Source organism: Dipodomys spectabilis, unplaced genomic scaffold (genome assembly GCF_019054845.1).
Source record: "Dipodomys spectabilis isolate Male_0828 unplaced genomic scaffold, ASM1905484v1 ptg000054l, whole genome shotgun sequence".
In the NCBI taxonomy this organism is placed as follows: Eukaryota; Metazoa; Chordata; class Mammalia; order Rodentia; family Heteromyidae; genus Dipodomys; species Dipodomys spectabilis.
In genome coordinates, this window is record NW_024870731.1 from 19,320,941 (window position 1) to 19,341,617 (window position 20,677).

Here is a 20,677-nt window from a genome sequence, read left to right on the forward strand (position 1 = left end):
TAATTACCACTGAATTCATCAAGGAAGCCTAGATTGTCCCAAAGACTGTGAAAACAGGGAAGGCACATTGTCCTCAAGGCCAGGTAGTTAAAAACCAAGACAGCATGGGAAGCAGCAACTTGGATACTCGTCCTTTTTTTGGGTCACAGTCATCTTTGAGAATATGTTGTAAGGATCCTCTTGGGGAATGAGGAAAGCACATTCAAATATAAATACTAAGTCTTCACAGTCCCACTCATGGGCCCCAAGTTGAAAACTCTTGAGTCAAAAGAATACAAAAAGAGAAGAAAAAGCTCCCTGGCAAAAACATGACCATCCCCCATTGGTGGAGGCGCCAGGCTGGACCACCTGACTACTGATGGAACTGTGAGGGGTAGCAAGAGTGGCCGTGTGATTTCCAGTACTGCTTCCCACCGCAGACTCATGCAAGGCAGTGTGAAGCTCTGGGACTCCATTTCATCACCTGTAAAATAGTCTTATCAAGATCTGCAAGAAGTATTTATGGAAGCACTTTCTGAAGTTCCCAAAAGTTGCTAATTATTTCTTAAATAATACATAGTTTTCTATTTTGCTTTCCCCAAAGGTTAAAATATTGCCTCCATCTCTCTTTCCTTTAAGGATTACGTATGGAAGACATATTATGCAGAAGAACAATAACGCTGGTGCTGAGAGGCAAGCACAGAGCATAGTCAGTATCTTCCTGTGTCCTAAGATAGAGCTTTCAGACTTTTACTTCCTGGGGAAGCATTTCCATTGGCAATGGAGTCCTCCAGCTAAAAAGTCAAGACAAGACGAATGATGGAAACCATTCCACTGGCCTCCACGTTAAGTGGTTCTGCAAACATTTCCCTCATGAAGTGTGGGGAGCTGCTTAATTCCAAGGCTTTTGTGCGTTCAGAAAGAATGAAAAGCAGAAGCAAACCACAACTACAAAAATGCTTAGCAGGTACTGGGTTCCTGCCAAGTGTCAAGTATTGAGCTAATTGCTTTATGTGCACTATTATCCTTCAATACTAGTTAGATGCCATGATTATTTGCATGATGAGGAAAGAAAATAAAAAGATGGAGTCGATGGCAGACAAGGACTTTGAACTAGGAAGCTATAACTCAGAGAAAACATTTCCAAACACCATGTGAGATTGTGCTACGTTGGAAAGGAGTTTAGACTTCTCCATTCAGCCATGTGCTCTTCTCATGACACTGGTCAAGCAATAAAGCCTGTCTTTCTGGTGATTTCAGTTCTGGGAGAAAACAGAGGCTCAAACATCTGATACATCACAATTCTGGGACAAGAAAAAGTGCAAAAACTCTAGTGCTACTCCTGAAAGGACAATCCCCAGCTTTATTTTCAGTCTTGTTGCCTGCAGCTCTAACACCCCCAGAAACCTCTGAAGCCTCACTATGCCCCCATTATGTAGAAAGGGCTGGGGAACTAATAGCATCACCTGTAGGTTTAAAGAGTATGTTTTTCCTGCAAGGCAACCATCTACCTAAGGAAATTCAGCCTCTTCTAAGTTTTCTTTCTCCCTCATTTCACGCCTCAGGTGAATATCTAATAATAATTCCTATCTCTCAGCATGAGTTCTCACAATCACTGGTCTTTTCCAGAGCCTAAAAGAATTGGCATACTGTAGTCCTCAAAACATTAAAAGGAAAAGCAGTAATAGCCAGTGAATATCAATTTCATTCCTCAAGCCTTTGAGGGTCAGCTCCACATACCTCATCCACAGGACAGTCTCGTGCAACTCTGTATTCCCACATTTCGGATGAGACATGAGATAATTTATTGACAGTGGAGTTTCGATTTCCTTGTTTACTGAATCTTTTCTGCTCAAGAAATCTATGAATAGGGCTGGGAAGGTGGCTCAGTGGTAGAGCGCTTGCCTTGCATGCATGATGCCCTGGGTTCAATTCCTCAGCACCACATAAGCAAAAAGAAAAAAAAGCCAGAAGTGGCACTGTGGCTCAAGTGGTAGAGCACTAGCCTTGAGCTAAAGAGCTGAGGGACGCACCCAGGCCCAGAGTTCAGGCCCCACAACCGGACCCCACCCCCCAAAAAAAGAAATCTATGAATATAGCTGTCAGGGAAACTTTTCCCAGCAGGCTACAAAAGGACTATCTGATCTTTGGGGCAAAGAAATAGGAATTGACTGTATCACACACACACACACACACACACACACACACACACACAATTTATAAGTCCCTTCTGGGTTCTGTGTGTGAAAATAGATCAGTGATAGAAGTCCAGGTATGTAATTTTCTGGGTTAATTGCTTTGATTTTGGGCAGGCACATTTAGATGGTTTCACCTGCTTGCTTCCCTTGAAGGGAGTATGTGTTTAGATTACTAATCCAATTTGCATCCATTTAGAGTAGTATCTAAACCTTTTAAGAATACTCTGGCAAGGAGCCTGAGTCAGAGAGAAGCCTGGAGAGCTATAAGCCCCATGTGGAGTCCCAAATGATGCTTTCTGTGAGCCTAACATCTAGAGATACTGAAGAGCCCTTGCTCCCTGGGGGCTTCTGCCTCTTCCTGAGAGCAACATTCAGACTCTTTCATGTCCCACAGTGAAGGAAGGACAGCCTCGTCCCTATTATTGCTTTCAGCAACCACTTCCTTCCTCCCTGCAAAATCTGAAAATGCATGCATCCTTGGCAGTTCTGCACCATCTGACATCAAAATTGAAACTGTGGCCCATTTTTGCTTTCTGACCTTTATTTCCAAATGAAAGAAACAAAGACTCTTGCTGCCTATCACAGTGGCTGATGCATAATTAATCTCTAATCAGGGACAGTCAAACAGATAGACAGTAATTAATGGAAATGTGAGTGAATGGAATGAAAACCAAAGTCCTCTTTTTCATAAAGTCTTTCACAAAGCAGAGTCAAATACCATATCCGAAGCATCTAGCCTGGGAATCTTAGCATCTTTGGCATGGCACAGATCGTTCTAGAATGTTTCCGTTGACTGAACAAACTCAGAATGGTAATACTTATCATATTCAAGTAGCACCATGAAGCATGGTTAAACAACTGAGCTATAAGAGCAAATGTCAGTCCACATAGGGGAAAGGTCTTAAATGCTTGCTTCTGAGTCTACAATTGTGAAGCAATTGTTTGTGTCCTCTATCAGTCATGCTCCCCTACCCCTCTTTCATGTCCCTTTTTTTATATCCTGGGACCTCTACAGATAAAGAATCAGCAGGCTAATTAATTTAGATAATCGTCAAATTCAGAAGCAATACATTTGACTGTAGACCAGCTTTCCAAGACCAAGACCTTTTGAAAGAATTGTACAATAGCAGCTTGGTGTCATAATTCCATTAGGTCATGATCATGAAGATTTAGGTTACGTGCTTCATCCAAACCCTTCTATGCCTTGGAGTCTGAATTTTTAATACAACTAAGTCCTCAAGGTGGATGTTTTGCTCAATGTAACTAGCAGTGCTACCTTCTCTGGCTCTTAGCTTCAAGTGAAGAGTGTGTCAGAGCTGAAAGAGACCTGGGAGGAGATCCAGCCTAGCATCTAGATTGTTGCCAGTTCACACAGCTTTGAAACAGACACACAACTCTTTTGCTTTCTTCCTTTGCTTCGCAGCATGGCAGGCTCCCATTTCCCTACACTTCCAGGAATAGGTTTGCAAATTACATACGTACATTGTTCAGGAACAAGTGTTCTGGGGCAGAGGTAAATAAGCTATTTTACTTCATTGGGGGGGGGGGGGAATGGGAAGGTCCTAAAGAAGCTTTCATAATAGGAATGGCAATTATGTACGGAAGTGTGCCCTGAGTAGAATTCAAGTTCATGACATTGTCCAAGTGCTGGGCACTACAGAGCAACTGTCACTTCCAAATGTCAAACCTCTACATGGAAGGAAAGAGCTTCTCTCTGCCAATTATGCCTCTCCACAGTACCCTGGGAGAACAAAATTTTGTTATTGTCCATTTACCTACACTTTGCATCAGGAATGACTTATATCAAGTGTCCTGGCTTTCTTCTTCCTTTTCCTCCTCCTGTTCCTCCTCCCCTCCTCTTTCTTCTTCTTATCTTCTCCTCCTCCTCTTTCTCCTTCTCCTTCTCCTCTTCCTCCTGCTCCTTCTTCTCCACCTTTACCTTCTCCTGCTTCCTTCCTTCCTTCCTTCCTTCCTTCCTTCCTTCCTTCCTTCCTTCCTTCCTTCCTTCCTTCCTTCCTTCCTTCCTGCCTTCCTTCCTGCCTTCCTTTTTCTGCTTCCCATTGTACTGGGATTTGAACTCTTGGCACTGTACCCTTTGAGCCATATCTCCAGCTCTTTTTGTTTTTATAATGTTTAGGATAGCCTCGCATTTTTGTCCAAGGCTTATCTCAGACAGAAATCCACCTACCTCCACCTCTGCATAGCTGGAATTGCAGGTGCTTACCATCACACCTGACATACTGGTTGGGATAATGGGAAATCCTCTCAATTTCCTCCTTCTTCTCAGTAGCTGGGATTGCAGGTATGTATCACCAAGCCCAGCCAACACAGCTTGCTTCTGATTATCCACCATAGTCACCCTTTAAGACACACAGAAATCTAAAGAAAAGGGCAGAAGCCCATCATTTAAAGATATTCAATGAAAATATGTGGGAAAAGTGTTAATTTTGACAACTGCTTTCTCCTTAAGCAACTATCAATTAATAAAATGGCACCATTTGCTCTGAGATCTTCTCATGGTAAAACACAAAAAAAGAATAGCTTGGTAGAGCCAGGAGCAAACCAGCCCCCTGGTCTTGGAGAATGAAGGCAGAAAGAGAGATTGTGGTTGGTACTAAGACTATTTCCCACTTAAAAGACATATGCCTGGTGCTTTTCCTGGCATATCTGGAAGAGATGCACTTGATCTTATGTTCTTTTCCCTCAATATATTCACAGAACCAAGTACATGCCTTGCGGGCCGGGGGCAGGGGAGTGGGTAGCAAAAGTCTCAGAGCATGGTCATAGACAATAGTAAGTATAATTAGTCATGAAAGGGACAAAGTTATGGCTCTGAAAGGCAAAGGAGGATGGCTGACATGTAGCTCAATGGTAGAGTATATGGCCAGGATTGTGAGGTCCTAGGTTCAATCAGTAGCACTGTATAAAAAGAAGGAACAAAGGAGGGAGGGTGGGAGGGAGAGAGAAGGAAGGAAGGAAGGAAGGAAGGAAGGAAGGAAGGAAGGAAGGAAGGAAGAAAGGAAGGAAGGAAGGAAGGAAAGAAGGAAGGAAGGAAGGAAGGAAGGAAGGAAGGAAGGAAGGGTCTCATTCATACAACCTATGATTTAAGAGGTATTATCCATACTCCTGGCTTTGGGGGGTTTATAAATAGGTCAAAAAAAGAATTTCTTCATGTATTCCATACTTGTATCAAGTATCCATTCTGCTCTATGCATTATGAATACAATAACAACAAAATAGACTCCATAAACCATCACTTTTTTGTGAGCCTTTCAGTCTGCTCTCTGCTGAGTAAATATACAACAACGTTAGACAAATATAAAATATTGTAATTTATTTTAAGTTCTGGGAATATAGAAACCATATTGCACAGTTCATAAATGGTAGTAGCACTTTTCCAACACATGTTCCTGGCCATACAATCTAATCTAAGAGTCAGAACCAAACATCCTTAAGATGTGCACTGAGAATGTTTGAAAAATGGAAAGCATGTCAGATGACAAAGCTCCTGCTTTGACCTACAATCAGGCAGGCTTTCCTGTTATATGGTAATGAAAAGTACAAGTTTACTCTACTTTTTCTTTGTGTTACTCAGGTGATGACTGAGGATACTTTTCAAAACTGGAAACAAAATTGGATCAAGACTCATGTCACTCATCTTGTGCCAAGTCAAGAGTCTTTTCTGGGATTAAACTCCTTCTCTGGCTCTATTCTTGGTCTGATTTTCCCTTCCCCTTCTGTGCCTCTGAAATTCTCATCAAATTTGTTCCAAGTTCACTCAGGAAGGGATTCCATCCTCTTCCCTTTTGCTCAAATTCTGTCATATGATGGTTTATATATTGCATACAACCTGACACACAATGCTAGTTGTTCACCTTGCAGAGAAGATGGAGGGAAGACAAGGGAAAGGAGAAAGGAAAGACTCAGATCAGTCTCAGAAAGACTGAGATCTCTCAGTCCATGTGCAGCTTTGGGCTCCCACTGACCACCATCTTCCTTCCAGCTTATCCTCTCACCATTTTACTCGGTTTTTCTCTCCCACACTTCTTCCCTTTACCAAATTCCTGTTTATTTTTTATGCAAAATATTTATACAAGAGCTATTTTCCTCTTTAGTCATATCCTCTAGCCTTCATTTTCTACATCCTAAATGTTTTATCAAAGCGCTTGTCTAAATGCATATTTGTTCTCTTCCTAAGATAAACCTCTCTGATAGCTAGTCAAATAATGCTATTTTTCACCCTGTGACTCTTGTTTGGATACCCAAAATGCAGTGTCAAACATAAGAAATGAATTCGGCAACAGAACTGGAAGTTACTTTAAAGTAAACAGTCACACCTGACTCATCCCGGTGTTCTGAAACTCAAGATCTGTACAAGGGAGTTAAAGAAGCTAATTCACAGATCACCTCTCAACCTCCCCAGAGGTGTCAAGGCTCACAAAACACATTGCTGAAGGAACAGGGTAAATGGCATCACATCCTTACACCTCTTAATTGGTGCTATTCCACCCTTGTCCCTCATGAGCCCACAACCTGGTCTGTCCTCTCAGGGCCACATTGGAGAGGTAAGGGGCAGATGCTAGATGACTTCTTAGAAAGCATCATCCTTCCATAAAAGTGGAGTTCTCACTGCTTCCCAATTCTCTGCCTCCACCATGCTGAGAGAGCTGCTTAGCAATGCATCTGGGCTCCTGACTGCATGCTCCCTATCATCCACTGGGCAAACTTAACCCATTTCAGTTCATCTGATAAATTGATAGGCACCTGACCTGTAAACAGGCCAAGATCTAACTTCCAAAAGAAGAAAAGCCACTCAAAGCACTCATAGTTGAAAATGCCATTTGGCTGCCACTGCCCAGATTAAGTTCAACATTCAGAGCATATGTGTTTCTGATTGTCTCATTGCCTTGGGAAGCACCAAGCATTCAGCAGGGATTTCCTGAATGTGTAGCACACATTTCTCTAGGTCATTTGATAAAATGGTTAAGAACGCAGACTTGGGAATCATTGCCTAAGTAAAATTCCTGTCTTTGCAATACAAACGCTAAGTAATCATGAACTCAAACTTTGCATAATTATTTTGTCTCACCTGCAAGTACAATACAAATACCATATAGATGTTATGAGTGCAGATATTGTAAGTGGGTCAATGTCTGTACAGAGTTGCCCTCCTGGTCTTTAAAATGCAAATATAATCCAGCCATTCTACTGCTTAAAATTAGTTAATGACTGTCCACCATCTACAATTCATCTATTCACCTTCGTAGCAAAGATGACTTATGACGTAAAAGGTCACCAGAATCTGTTTTTGTTTTCGTTAGCGTAGTTTTAGCTGGAAGCAGATGTCCAACAGGAAATCAATTCTAATGATTGTCTTGTATCCAGGTATGGCCACGTAACAGAGATGGTGATCCTATGATACAGAGCGATTGTGACGGCTTCTATGGTTCATGACTGCTTCTTGCTTTCTTTCCCTTCCCACCAGCTGGATATGGTTCACAAGACTGGACAGATGGATGGCAATGTCACCAAATGGAAGGAGTCTGGGTCCCTGAATCACCACATGGAGGCATGTTGCCTACATAATTTTGAACGGTTATATGCACAAAAAGGAAGTTCAAGGGTAGTTGAGCTTTTACAGATTTCAGATTTATTCCTGTAGTTAGGCTGGTGTAAGAGCTATGCAAAGGATCTGGCTCCACCCATTTCAGCTATCCAAAGGTAAGTTATCTCAATAGTGAATACCTTAGTGAGAAGGTTTATATATTTATGAATTTGCATCATCAGTGTTAGAGCTGTTAAATTGTGCTGAGTCTAGCTGAATTGATTCTGAAGGAGATGATGATGAAGCTGTTATGTGAGAAAAACAATTTTTGGTTGGTGGACTGAATTCAAGAAGCAAACTTCTCAAACTAAAATTTCAACCAGATGCCAACATTTCAATAAATGTGGAAACAAAAGGCAAGTTGCCAGATTAACATTTGAATTTATGGAAGAATTCTTAGAGCCAGCTCTGTAGCTCTTGGGTCTCTCAGTCATATGGAAGTGATAGAATATGGAAGAGAAAGATCTCCAGTGAGATTCCTGCACAGAGATTATTGCTTGGTGGTGGGCATTACACCTCCTAGAGGAAAAGGCTGGACCACACTACTGCCTGTAGAAAGAAGCTGTAAGAGGCTACGTGGAAAAATGAGTATTCAATCTTTCCCAGGCAAAGAACTGGTAAACTGAGATTTTCTCTCCCTCAACGCCACCCTGCCCCCACCCCCAGGAAAATTTACTTGATGGAAAGCTAGTTAAAATACTGTCTAGTTAAAATACTTTGGTAAGAGGCTGCTTGCTGGAAATTTTCATTGACTATCAGAGTTCAACAGGACTGGGGATACACAAATTTTCCTTATGATCAAGAATAGGATTGGGTGAAACCTCTGTCTGCCCTAAGAGCACAAAGCTCAAAAGCACAAATCATCCTTTCCTCTTAATCTTCTCCTATCCACTCCATCCAGTAGAGTCTCAAACAGCAACTGATGGGGGAAAAGAAGGACCAGCAAAAACTCAGCTGAAGTTAGGAAAGTTCACTTTTCTCTTTCCAACTTTATGCCTAAAGTAGGCCAGAGCTCAGAAGAAGGGAATTGAGATTCTACACAACTCAGTTTGGAGTTTTGAATTGTATTTCAAGTTAATCCTTTAGTTACTAAAAGGAAATAAACAAATTCTATTTTATTTGTCTCACAATGAACAGAAAAGTAGAGTTTTCATTTGGAAGAGGAAATTATCTTCTTCCCTTGAATGAAGTTTTTCAAGGTACCAGTGCATGAAAATGAATTCATACTAGGAGATGTGAACTTGGATTTCACACATTCTATACATTCCATGAACAAGTGTTTTCACTCACATAGCCACTGAGATAATCATAACTCAGAGTCAAGGAGAAACAAATTTCCCAGAATATAACTGCAAGTAGAAATGTCATACAGGCTCCACTGGGCCTGGCTCTATTTCTCTCCAAAGAGGAACAGTTCATCTTTAGGGGTATTAAGTATGATTTGAGAGACAACACATTTCTTTTTTAACTCCCTCTTAATAAATAGGAATGCTTAAATTTTTTATTGTAAGACAATGGCTCATAAAATGTGATCTTCACACCAACATCACTCACTAGGAGTGAAAGAAATGTAGGTCCTATACTAGACCTACAAATCAGAAGAACACCACTATTCAGTTGGTAACTTACTATTATGTAATGCCTTGTCTGGGTACCACCTAGAACTACCTCATATGTCACTGAAGAGCATTTCCTGGACCACCACAGGTAGATTTACCCAACTTTAGAAAATAATAAAACAAAAGTATTCTCATGGTACTTTATAGTCCTTCAACTTTATGTAAACTATTCCTGTTTATGCCTTTGGCTATCCATCTGTTATCTAAACCAATGTACAATCAGGCAGCATTCTGCAATGTATGTGCAGTTTCCAAATATTAGAAATGGATAGATAGCATACCACCACCCCCATTTAAAGGAGCGCTAATGATCCGAGTATCAGGAAGCAAGCTGTCCAGTTTATTTGTGACTTTAACAGCTCCCCAAAGCTAAATGTGTCCAGTAGGTAAGAATAAACACTGTGCGGGAGGAAGGGAGGAAAATGTGCCTGTCAAGATAGAACACAGTTCACATCAGTTCAAACTACAGGGAGGGAATTGTCTTGGCTTTTCTGTAGCTAGTAAAGTACACTATCAGTTCACATCTGGAGTTTATCTATAATTGCCTTCCAAATGTTTCAGCCTTCTCAAAATATTTTATTTATATAAAATAAACAAGATACACAATTCCTAGGAAGAAGGAGGAAGTTATTCAGAGAGAAAGAACAGACCTGCTTGTACTCTTCTGGCTTTTCTCAAGCTGTAAACATTAAAACAACAAATGGATAGGGAATAACAATTGTTGATAAATCCAACTAATTGAGAAGAGTCCTTAAAACCTATTCTGTGTTGCCAATACTAGTAGTTTACAAATAAAAATATCCCATTTATTTCCAACTCCTCCCTTGGGAAATTACATTTAGAAAATTCATTAGCTCCAATTATCACCTCCATCTATTGTGCTGATGAGCCTTTTATAGATTTGAGTCAGCAGACAGAATACACAAATGATTTGGTAAGGCGAGTGACAAAACACCATGCTTAGTTTTAAATAATAGCTGAAGTAACCAGCAGATGCTAACAGAAAGGTCAAGGAGGAAAATGGTGGCTTACTTGTGTGCTTGCATTGACTAAGAGTTGGGAAAGGTATATCTCTGAACTATGTGTCCCTCCTTCTTCTCCAGGGACCAGCAGGTCATCCTGAGTATATCCTTCTTATAGACGTGGCCAAAAATGCAAAGGTGAAAATTAATGATATAGTACTTTTGAAAGCCTCTGCTTAAGTCACCTCCATTAATATCCTACCGGCCCAAAGCAAGTCACTTGGCTGAGCTCACGACCAAAATACGAGAAGCTACTATTTCCCTTGGTAGACAGAACTGCAATGCCACATGCCAAAGAACACAATGGCTACACTGAAGGCCCCAGCTCCTGGTGGACTGGTGGGCTGCCACCACGAACACAATCTGTCCAGAATGCCATTGATAAAGCAATTCATTCTAATAATGCACCTCACAGACTGGGAACCTATTGAAAAACATTTACAGAAACCAAAGTTCTGTAAAAACTGAAACAGTAAATCATACAAGGAATTTTAGCTTTTCTAAGCTAAGATCCATACTCTGAAACACCTGTAAGTACAGCTACCTCAGTCAGTGTAGGTTGTATGTACAACTCAACCTGAACTACAGGCAAGGGACATATAAAGAAAAGGAATTAAGACTTACTGAAGCATCCTATATGACTACATGTTTGTCTTATGCCATTTTAAATCTACATCAAATCATTTGAGATAGGTTGCTTCTTATTTTACAGATTATTTTTTGAAAAGACTAAATTGGTTAAGTGGTTAATTCATCTTAGTATTTCTAAGTAGTAGAGATAGAAAAACATCCAACTCTTGTTTGAAAAGACTCTTTGGCCTCCTACTATATACATGATCTTAATCTGATATCAGATTACATACATCTCCAAATGCTGTACTTAAATATTTTTAATTCATTCTTGGAAATATATAACCTCAAAGAATTCTATTTCTGGGACAGACTCCTTCCTCCATGAGGAGCATACTTTTATTTAGGACATATTTTGAGTATCATTTATATCTCATCAGCAAGGCATTTTGAACACATATCTCTAAGTACATTTAAGTGTGATGTTAATTTGAAATTTTATAGGAAAATAATCCAAGTAAGCAGGAAAATTTAAAAATAAAGCTATCCAGGGGCTGGGAAGGTGGCTCAGTGGTAGAGCGCTTGCCTTGCATGCCTGAGGCCCTGGGTTTGATTCCTCAGCACCACATAAGCAAAAAGAAAAAAAGCCAGAAGTGGTGCTGTGGCTCAAGTGGTAGAGCACTAGCCTTGAGCTGAAGAGCTGAGGGACAGCGCCCAGGCCCAGAGTTCAGGCCCCACGATTGGACCCAAAAAAAAAAAAAAAAAAAGCTAGCCATACAGAATTCTATGTAGTTATTTAAAGTGTAACTAGTGTAGATACTATACTTACATATTTAACATAATTTGCATATTACATATTTCATGTCAAATTATGGTACCTATTATATAAATTATAATATATAAAAACTTTCCTTATCATTACACTGTATCATGCAACAAAATAACTAAAGATCTTCTTGGAACATAGTAAGCAATAAATAAATTTTAACATATATAAAAATACTTGCTTGGCACATAAGAAGCTCTTCTTTAAATTTCAACTTCTTTTTTTTTTTTTTCTTTTTTAAAAAAAATTTTATTGTAAAGATACTGTATAGAGGGGTTACAGTTACATGAGTAAGGTAATGAGTACATTTCCTCTTAAGCATTGTTACCCCCTTCTTTGTTTCCCCCCTACATTCCCTTCCCTCCTTACTTCCCCAACTCCTCCTTCCCCCTATCGTGAAATTTTGAAGTTCGTTTTCAACATAGTGTATTGTACATCTCATTGTTTTTTTTTTTTTAATTTAATTTTATTTTATTTGAGAACATACTGTACAGAGGGGTTACAATTACATGGGCAGGATAATGCATACAAGGGTAAACAAAGGAGGAGGCTGCAATGCTTGGTAAGAAATTTCAACTTCTACATTAATATTAGGCTGATTCATTCACCCCAAATCAATATGCAGCAGGAGACTACTCTAGCCCAGATATTCAAGTAATCTCATTTTCATTCAGTGCTGAGAGTGGCAAATCGACCGTCTGGAGATACCATCTAGAACTCTCAGTATTTCAGAAGACCTGAGGAATGTGAGGTAGAACATAACATCTTACATGAAAGTCGCAGATTATCACCATCAAATGTATCCACGGTGGTCCAAGCAGAACCTACTCTGAGCCTCTAACTCCAGGCCTGTAGCATGGGAGCAGGCACCACAGAATCTCCTCTCCTCCATCTCTCTCCTGTGTATAGTAGATTCCATCTCTGTCTTAGCCTAATGGCCTCATCAACCTCAAGTTGAGATTTCCAGTCCTTTCTCTGCCTCACATACATATCTGTTTTCAGCAAGCATTTCCTGAATATGAGACATTACTAAAAATTTGAGAATTTATATGGAATATGTTCCAACTATCCATAGTGGGAATAAAAGAGAACACCGGCTTGAAACAAATCACCCTCTCCAAATTTAGCAGTACATATTTAGTGGTGTAGTCCTAGTACAACACCCACCTGATACTCAAGAGCTGTGCCCAGGTGTGTGCTTCCCACTGGGCTCTTGTAAGTTCAGAGGTTGAGCTGGAGTGATGCTAAGCTTCCTCTGTCTCCTCTGTCAGATCTGTGCCTGAGCTGGGAAGGCCCACAAAGTTGGACACTAAAATAATGGAGCTCCTGGAGGCTTCTCTCATTCTCTGTATGGTCTCATTCATTTTTGTTTGTTTTCTTACTCACTTACTCACTTGCTTGTGCCATTAAAAAGGTGTGAACTCAGGGCTTTGTGTTCTCACTAAGATTTTTCTCTAATGACTGGTGTTTTAACACTTGCACTATGCTTCCAGTCCAGAATATTATACACTATTTGAAGATGCAATCTCTTAGACTCTTCTTCCCCAGCTGGTTTTTCCATACCATGATCTTCCAAGACTCAATCTCCTGAGTAACTAGGACTGTATATATGAGCCACCAGTTCACTATATTTCTTTTAATAATAATTTGTTTCTTAGAACCATTTTAGATATACAGAAAATTTGAATAAAGTTCCTCAAAGCCCTATGTTCAATTTCCCCTCTTATTATCATAAATACAATCCATTTGTTACAAATAGCAAACTAATAATGCATTAACTAAAGCCCACATTTATTTAAATGTGTGTGAGAGAGAGTCAGAGAGAAAAACAGAGACAGGGAGAGACAGAAAGAGAATCCTGAGGTTTGAACTCAAGGCCTGGTCCTATCCCTGGGTTTTTTTTGTTCAAGGCCACTTGAGCCATAGCTCCACTTCCAGTTTTCTGGTGGTTAATTGAGGTAAGAATTTCATAGTTTTTTTCTGTCCAGGCTCTGAACTGTGATCCTCAGATCTCAGCCTCCTGAGTAGCTAGGATTACAATACATGAGCCACCAATGCCAGGAAATATGTGCCTTACTTTTATCTACTGTGCTTTTGGTGTCCTCTGTAGTCCACATTAGTTTTAGAACTAGGTATACTTAGGCTTCTCTTGTCAGATGGCTGGTACTCAGATGTTGTAGATGACCTTAAGACTTTTGAGGAAAAATGGCCAGACACTGTATAGGATGTTCCACTATTAAGGATTTGTCTAACATTTTAATCATGGCAAGGCTGGGATTATGTATTATTAGGAGCAAGAATGAAGAAGTAAGGAATCACTTTCATCACATACTATCAAGTAAACCTACGGTGAGCATGATAGAAGACTACTGATGTTGGCTTCGATCACTTGACTGCATGTGAACGTATCAGCTCTCTCCACACCATAAGCTTACTCTTTGTACTCATTTTTCCATTCTTTTCATTTGTAGGAAGTCACATTGGGCAGCCTTTATCAAGGAATGGAGATTTATGTTCTAAGTCCTTTAGGATAGAATATCTACATAAAATATTTGGAAGTATTCTATATGGGAAACCCATCCATTCTCTCTGTGTTCATTAATTTTCCATCACTGTGACAAAATCACCCTGTCTGAAATAAAAGACTTGCTGTAGAAAAAGGTTATTTGGGGTCATGGTTTCCGAAGTTCTATTTGCTTGCTCTGTGGTTTCTGGGCTACAGGAGGTAGAGCATCGTGATGGGGAGCAGGTAGTGAAGCAAAGCTGATCACCTCATGTCAACTACTCCATTATAAACTTCAAGAGCATGCCCCGTTGGCTACTTCCTCCAACAAGGCCCACCCCCTTAGATTCTACCACCTACCAACAGCTGGGAATGAAGCCTTCAACACGTTACTCTTTCGGAGCATTGCAGAACCAAATTCATTTTTCCAGTCATTTATGTCAGTATAGACTCACAGATATCTTACACTTTAGTCATAGTGTTTTCTTTTTTTCTTCAAATTGTTCCAGCTCCAGAGCTCCCATTTCCTTTCAAGATATCCATTTCATTGTGCTCTTTAAGTACTTTGTTACTTCCTAGTGCTACAAAATAATCCAAGCTTCTCTTCTGTTTCCTCTCCCAATCCTATAGTGACTCATTGCTGCAAGGTGCCTGGGTTATTTTCACTGGAGAATGACAGAAAACAAAGGAGGAGGTAACAATGCTCAATAGGAAATATACTCATTACCTTACTCATGTAACCGTAACCCCTCAGTACAGTATCCTTACAATAAAAAACATATACAAAAAAAGAAACCAAGATAGGATACCTGGTATATTGCAACTAGACTTATTTCTTGTTGGCCCTCACAGCTAACAGAAAAGAAAACACATGGCTTCTACTAACCCACACATATATCCATAACTACAAATACTTCATGTGTTCACATCTGTGTCTATGCTAAGCTAAACATGATGCATTGTGATGTCTTCAAACTCTAACCATCATCATACAAATCATTATGACTTCCCCCGTAGTACCTGTAAACTTCCACTTCAATAGAGAGAAAACTGGTCTGACCACCTGCTATCCATTTAGATCATTCTCCCATCTGCTATAGGTGTGTGGCAGCATAGAATTTAAACTTGGACCTCCCCTTTAGAAACAATTTCTCTACCAGCATACGTTCATGCATGGTTTCTTTTGACCTTAATTTTATAGACTCTACTTATTTCTAGAGAAATGCTCTGGTCAGCACCTTTCGCCTGTATTCTCTTTACTGAGGTTGTTTCATACATTTTAAGACAATTAGATTCTCTTGCCACTGTCCATATTCTGTCTTGCAAACCCAAGTTTTATGTTCATTTTATATATTTGATGATGATGTCCCAAGATGTGACTAAGGGAAGAAAGAAGTAGGAATAGGGCTGAACCCTCTTGGTTCCAATACAAAGCCATTTTTTTCATTCAATATAAAAAAATAGGGAAGCAAGTGCTGCTGTCTGTGAGAGAGATGAAGCCCTGGCCTCTTTCTCATGCTCCCAGATTCCTGGTGCTCTACAACATATACTCAGATATATACTTGGCTTTCCCATATTTTACATTTTGCAGTGTCTTTTCAAGCCTCAAGAGCTTTCACAGCTATTTAGGCACAGTGTTGTCAATTCCAAGGTAGCTTCTGCTTCCCACTGAACTTGTACTTCCTGAGCCATCTTGAGGATGAAAAGGTAAAGAAGTGAAGGTCTCGTTGAGTCAAAAACAATTGAACATATCTGAATTAGGGAAGGGAAGAGGAACAACAAAATGGTGAGACAAAGGACAAAGGGTGAACCAATGTGCCATTGTTATTCACAATACAACATGTTGCAAATGAACTGTACAACTTAGGAGTGAGTGGTCAGGGGGATGTGAGAGAAAAATGAGGAAGGGGGTAACAAGTTCAACAAGAAATGTATTCACTACCTCTCTGTATCTCACCTCGACAATTAAAAAAATAAAACCTTGTCAAAGTAGCAGGGTATAAAATTAACCCTCAAAAATCAATGGCTTTTCTGTATGCCAACAATGAGAAGATCATGGTTGAAATCAGGAAAACAACTCCTTTTGTAATAGCCCCGCAAAAAAAAAAAATACCTAGGAGTTAACTTAACTAAAGAAGTGAAGGACCTCTACAATGAAAACTTTAAAAACCTGAAAAAGGAAATCAAAGCAGAACTTAGGAAGTGGAAAACCTCCCATGCTCCTGGATTAGAAGGATCAACATTAATGGCAATATTTCCCAAGGCTATCTACAAATTCAATGTGATACCTATCAATATTCCAACCTCATTCTTCAATGAAATAGAGGAAGCAATCCAAAAATTCATATGGAACAATAAAAGACCCCAAATAGCAAAAGGCAATCCTTAACAGAAAGAATAGTGCTGTAGGAATATCAATACCAAATTTGAAACTTTACTAGAAAGCCATAGTAATTAAAATAGCCACCTAATCCTCAATAAGGGAGCTAAAAAAAAAATAGAATGGAAGAAAGACAGCCTTTTCAGTAAATGGTGCTGGCAAAAGTGATTAATCACCTGTAGAAAACTAAAGCTAGATCCTTCTATATCACCCTGCACCAGAATCAACTCCAAATGGATCAAAGACCTGGGAGTCAAAGCAGACACCCTGAAAACATTACAGGAAGGAATAGGAGAAACCCTAGGTCTCCTTGGCACAGGTGGAAATTTTCTTACTAGAGACCCAGAAACACAACAAATCAAAGAAAGGTTAGACAAATGGGATTGCATGAAATTACAGAGCTTCTGCATGGCAAAGGACATAGCTAGCAAGATCAATAGAAAGCCCACAGATTGGGAGAAGATCTTCACTAGCCATACAACGGACAAGGATCTCATATCTAAAATATACTTGGATCTCAAAATATTAAATCCTCCAACAACAAATCCTCAAAGAAACAACTGCCCAATAAATAAGTGGGCTAAAGACTTAAAAAGAAACTTCTCTGAAGAGGAAATAAGAATGGCCAATAGACCCATGAAAAAATGCTCAACCTCTAGCCATAAAAGAAATGCAAATCAAAATAACATTGAGATACCACCTCCCCCCAGTTAGAATGACTATAATCAAGAAATCTAATAACAACAGATGCTGGAGGGAATGTGGCAGTAGGGAACCCTACTGCATTGTTGGTAGGAATGTAAACTTGTTCAAGCACTTTGGAAAGTAGTGTGGAGGTTCCTCAAAAGACTCCAAATAGAGCTCCCCTATGGCCCAGCAATCCCACTTTTGGGCATTTACCCAAATGGTCACAAACAAGGCCATATTAAGGCTACCAGCACAACTATACTTATCACAGCATTATTTACCATAGCTAAGATACAGAACCAATTCAGATGCCCCTCAGTAGATGAATGGATCTAGAAAATGTGATATATATAATAAATATACATATATGTGTATATATGCATACAATGGAATTCTATTCTATGCCTCCATCAGAAAGAATGACATCTCCCCATTTGTTAGGAAATGGAGAGACTTGGAAAAAATTATATTAAGTGAAGTAAGCTAGGCCCAAAGAAACATAAGTCCCATAGTTCCTTATTTGCAATAACTAGTACATGTGTAGTACAAGCATAAAAGGCTAAAAGCTATGTACATATGACCATATAAGATGGTGTTAGGAGCCGGGCGCTGGTGGCTCACGCCTGTAATCCTAGCTACTCAGGAGGCTGAGATCTGAGGATTGCGGTTCAAAGCCAGCCCGGGCAGGAGAGACCGTGAGACTCCTATCTCCAATAAACCACCAGAAAACCGGAAGTGGCGCTGTAGCTCAAGTGGTAGAGCGCTCGCCTTGAGCTGAAGAGCTGAGGGACAGCGCCCAGGCCCAGAGTTCAAGCCCCACGACCGACAAAAAAAAAAAAAAAAGATGGTGTTAGGGGTGGGGGGTGCTGGGGGGGGGTGTGGAAGATGGGAAGGGATGGGTAGGGGAAACAAAGGAGGAAGCAATAATGTTTGATAAGAAATGTACTCATTATCTTGCCCATGTAATTGTAACCCCTCTATATGGTATTTTCACACACACACAAGAAATGGTGTTAGGCAAAATGAACCCCAAGATAGACACACAAATATCTTTTTTCTTTCTTGCTATGGTTTCTAACATATTTATAATGTACCATGTGATTTTTTTGTTTCTTTGTGTGATCCTCCTCCATGGTATAACCCCTGTTTTCACTGTGTTTGATGTTGGTGCCCTGTATCTTATATATATATACTTCTCTAATTCAGGGAGGGGAAGGGAAAAAATAAAATGCTTAAATAACAATACAGGTTGACCCATTGTAACCGTGAGATATACAAAACCCTATGTTGAAAACGAACTTCACAACTTTGGGAGGGGAAGGGGGGTAGTTGTGGAGGTGGAAGGGAAGGGATGGTAGGGAGAAAACAAAGGAGGAAGCAACAATGCTCAGTAGGAAATGTACTTATTACCTTGCTCATGTAACTGTAACCCCTCTGTACAGCCTTTTTACAATAAAAAGCGTATAAAAAATAAAAAATAAAAACTCTATCAAACATCCATAGTCCTGATTATTCAGAGTATCGCCTCTGTCACTGCCTCTGCCTAGAGCCTTCCCTGATTCATTTCTCCCATCTCCAAGACTCCTGTCCCATTGAGCTCTTGAGCCTGAACCATGTCAACAACTATGTGAGAAGTAAAATCAATTCAATTAATATTTGTGTAGGTGGTGGATAAAATATGGCACAAATATTTTTTTCTTTCTTGCTATTGTTTCTAATGTATTTATAATGTAACATGTGATTTTTTTGTTTCTTTGTATGTTCCTCCCCCACGGTATAACCCCTGTTTTCACTGTATTTGATGTCAGTGCCATGCATCTTTTTCTTTTTCTTTTTTGTGAAAATACCATACAAAGGGGTTACAATTACATGGGCAAGGTAATGAGTGCATTTCTCATCAAGCATTGTTGCCTCCTCCTTTGCTTCCCCTAACCATCAGTGCCCTGCATCTTGTATATACACTTCTCTAATTCGGGGAGGGGAAAAAACAAAATGCTTAAATAGGGATACAGGTTGACCCATTGTAACAATGAGCTGTACAAGACACTATGTTGAAAACAAACTTTACAACTTTGGCGGGGGGGGGGGGGGGGGGGGGGGGGGGGGGGGGGGTAATTGTGGAGGTGGGAGGGAAGGGGCGGGAGGGGAAAAAGAATGCTTGATAGGAAATGTACTCATTACCTTGCTCGTGCTACTATACAGTATTTTTATACTAAAAAATGTACAAAGTAAACCAAAGAAGCAAAATACACAGTATGTTATTTCTGATATGTAAAAAAATGAACTAAGGATATTAGAAAATCCACCCAAATTTAAGTCATTTGCACAAAGAGGAAGTCATTATCATACAAGAATTTTTTTAAAGTATGACAGGGTTGGAGAGGCCTTAGCAACTAGAGACTCAAGGAAGAAAGGGGTTAGCAGCTACGTAGGGATGCGTGCTTGCACTTTTCAAACATTATCTAAACGGGACCATCTTGAATGCGTGCTCTTCCCAGAACAGAACCCACAGTGTTGGTGAAAGGTCCTTCTAGATCTCTGAGGCAGAGAGAAGTCACAGACTCTTGGACATTGAGTTTGGAGAATTCTAAAAAGAATTTCATAATCTTGAAAAAGGAAATCAACACAGAACTTAAAAAATGGCAAAACCTCCCATGCTCCTGGATTGGAAAGATTAACATCGTGAAAATGGCAATACATTACAGGATGGAATAGGAGAAACCCTAGGTCTTCTTGACTCAGGCCGAAATTTTCTGAATAGAGACCCGGAAACACAACAAATCAAAGAAAGGTTGGACAAATGGGATTGCATAAAGTTGCAGAGCTTCTGCAGGGCAAATGACATAGCTAGCAAGATCAATAGAAAGCCCACAGATTGGGAGAAGATCTTTACTAGCCATACAACGGACAAGGGTCTCATATCTAAAATATACTTGGAACTCAAAAAATTAAACCCCCCAACAACAAATCCTCAAAGAAACAACTGCCCAATAAATAAGTGGGCGAAAGACTTAAAGAGAAGCTTCTCTGAAGAAGAAAGAAGGATGGCCAATAGACACATGAAGAAATGTTCAACATCCCTAGCCATAAAAGAAATGCAAATCAAAACAACATTGAGATATCACCTCACCCCAGTTAGAATGGCAAAAATCAAGAACTCTAACAACAACAGATGCTGGAGGGGATGTGGACAGAAAGGAACCTTACTTCATTGTTGGTGGGAATGTAAACTTGTTCAACCACTTTGGAAAGCAGTATGGAGGTTCCTCAAAAGACTTCACATAGAAC